Here is a 2,792-nt window from a genome sequence, read left to right as displayed (position 1 = left end):
AATAATAAAGTACTTTGAGCCAACTATCGGTGATTATATTTGAGGCCAAGTACACATATTATTTTAAGACCAGGACGAGGAAAAAATAATAAAGCTGGTAAAAGAATGGTAAAAGAAATAGAATGGAATCAACCATCAATGTCTTGGCAAGATCCTCGGACTAAAGAATGTGAAATAGTTATATCTTGTATAATTACATGATTTTAGCCATTAATTCGTGTATATTTTGATCATATAGATTAAGAATTAGGCATCTTTAGAGTCCATATTGCATTCATTGTCCTTATTAGGTGTTGGAGTGTGCCATGGAGTGATTTGAGATGTTTTGGAGCATTGTGATCCAAAAAGGGATGAAAGATGAGCATAGATGGAGGCCTTAAAGAAATCTTCTGTTGCTAAGATTTTGGAGAAACACAGAAAATTGAGTTAGCTTTCTAGTGGAAGTGGTTTCAAGTCATTTGGAGATGTAATGAAGGAGTTATGATCAATTTACTAGAGGCATATCCATCCTGGTCGAGCATCGCAGAGTGACCTTCCAGAGCGACACCATAAGGTAGCTCCCAACCCAGAGCGACCTCCCGGAGCTACACCACGAAGTCACTCGCCTTTTCATCACTTTTGAGGTAAAAAAAATAGGCCTGGAGCGACCTCTCAGAGCGACCACCTGAGGTAGCTCCCAACCCAGAGCTACCTCCCAGAGCTACACCACGAAGTCACTCTGTGCGTCATTTACTCAGTCGAAACTTATGATTTTTCAGGGACCTTTTGTTCATTTGTCTTGACTTTTTACACTTTCTAAACCTAAGTTTAAGTACCTTTTGTAAGCCAAGGAGGGAGAGGATCTTTATCTTGGAGAAAACCACCAAAAACCTCTTGAAAAAGTTCATCTCTTTGATTCATTTGATCATATGTTATCCTGTTGATTTCTAATCTATTATCTGTATTTCTCTACATGATTAATCTGAAATCCAATATGGGTTTAAAAGGAATCATGAAGAGTAGTGAGTAATCCACTTTTGAATTCATGGGTTAGGGAGATTAAGGGTGATTAAGCTAGATCTAGGATGTTATAGTGTAGATCCTTCTTATTCCTTGCTAGTAGAGTATTCATAATGCATCTTCTGAGTTGGCCTCTCAAAAGTTGATCTTTAGGCATTTCCCACCCACAAGGTGTTTGATGACATGTCTGAGACAACTCTTCTAAGCTTTTAACATACTTTACCAAAGACATTTGTTGTTAAAAGTGTTAAGATAGCCAATAGACTTGCTAGTAATGATTGCTTTTATATTATTCAACCAGAGACATTTGATGTTTGAAATATGTTAGTAAATGAACATTCATCTAGACATAGAGTTTGTTTAAGATTGTGTCTAAGCTTAAGGTTGATATTTTGATTGATCATTTGTCATCCTTAGTTCGAAATTTGATCACCCAATGTCTAATTCCTATATCCATGAGTTCTCTTTTATCATAACCAAAGAAACTCACTTCTTTTATTGTTTTATTGTTCTGTTATTGCATTCTATTATTTGTAGTAGTTTAAAACCATCCAAATTATCGGTTGCACTTAGATTAAGTACGTACTTGCATTCTCGGTGCTTTGAAATCCCTTAGAATTGGTTCGACAATCTTTTATACTACATCATTTGTCTTAGGAGCCTTGAAAACTCCTAACATCAAATTGGCGCCGTTGCCAAATTCTTAGTTGATTTCAACATTGAGATTTAGTCACTTGCTTGAGACTAAGTCATTTTTATTTTCTTTTGTTACTGATTCTCCTTCTTCACCTCCCTTTAACTTTCAGGTGTATGAACTTGAGGAGCAGGGGTCCATCAAACCTAGTTCCAAGAGTTGCAGACATCAGAGCTTTAGAGAGAGAGTGTGCTAGAGCGAGAAGAGAAGAAGAGTAACATGCTCACTTGCAGAGATTGGCTATTCATATGGCAGATCAACCGCAAGGGCCAGAACGCCCACAGCGAGCAGCTCGACCCACTGGCACTTATGACCGCCCCAACATTCATGGTCATAGACTGGGAATCCGAGCACCGGCTGTGGCAGCTAACAACTTTGAGAACAAATCAGGACTCCTCAACGTGATCGAGAACAACAAGTATCATGACTTGGCTTTAGAGGACCCATTTGATCACTTGGACAGGTTCGACAGCTACTGTGGGTTGTCAAAAACCAATGGCGTGTCAGAGGACGCCTTAAAGCTCAAGTTATTCTCTTTCTCTTTGGGGAATAAGGCACGTCAGTGGGAGAAGTCTCTACCCAGCAACTCTATCACCACCTGGGATGACTGCAAGAAAGCATTTTTGGAGAAGTTCTTCTCTACTTCAAGAACTGCTAAGCTGAGAAATGAGATTTCCAGCTTTCAACAGAAGAACTTGGAAGGATTCAATGAAGCCTGGGAGAGATTCAAGGGCTACCAAGCTCAATGCCCACACCATTGTTTCTCTAAGGAAAGCTTGTTGAGCACATTCTACAGGGGTGCTCCTCCTAAATACAGAGCCAGATTAGATACAGCTAGCAATGGGTTCTTCTTGGGAAGAACTGAGGAAGATGCAGAGGAGCTGGTTGACAACATGGTAAAGAGTGACGCAGTCTACAGTGGAGACCACGACAGAGGCAGTAGAACAGATGACAAGCAAATGAGGAAGGAGTTAAAGGCTCTACATGAAAAGATAGACATACTCATTGCTGATAAATCCACCCAAGAGCAGCTGAACTTTGTTGTTAACCCAAACCAAGAGACACCACTTGTTGTCAATGAGGTTGAGGGTTTGGAATG

The 2,792-nt window shown here is 39.8% G+C and overlaps 1 non-coding gene across 1 annotated transcript; it reads right to left on the bottom strand.

Annotated features, from left to right (window-relative positions):
• Positions 1-2,349: 2,349 nt before the first annotated feature.
• LOC125588041 lies at positions 2,350-2,456 on the bottom strand. The gene has a single exon (XR_007324437.1). It is a non-coding gene; the product is annotated as a small nucleolar RNA R71 (small nucleolar RNA).
• Positions 2,457-2,792: the final 336 nt, after the last annotated feature.

This window comes from Brassica napus, chromosome C5 (genome assembly GCF_020379485.1).
Source record: "Brassica napus cultivar Da-Ae chromosome C5, Da-Ae, whole genome shotgun sequence".
In the NCBI taxonomy this organism is placed as follows: Eukaryota; Viridiplantae; Streptophyta; class Magnoliopsida; order Brassicales; family Brassicaceae; genus Brassica; species Brassica napus.
Note: the sequence above shows the minus strand (reverse complement) of the source record. Positions and strands in the feature narration are given on the sequence as shown.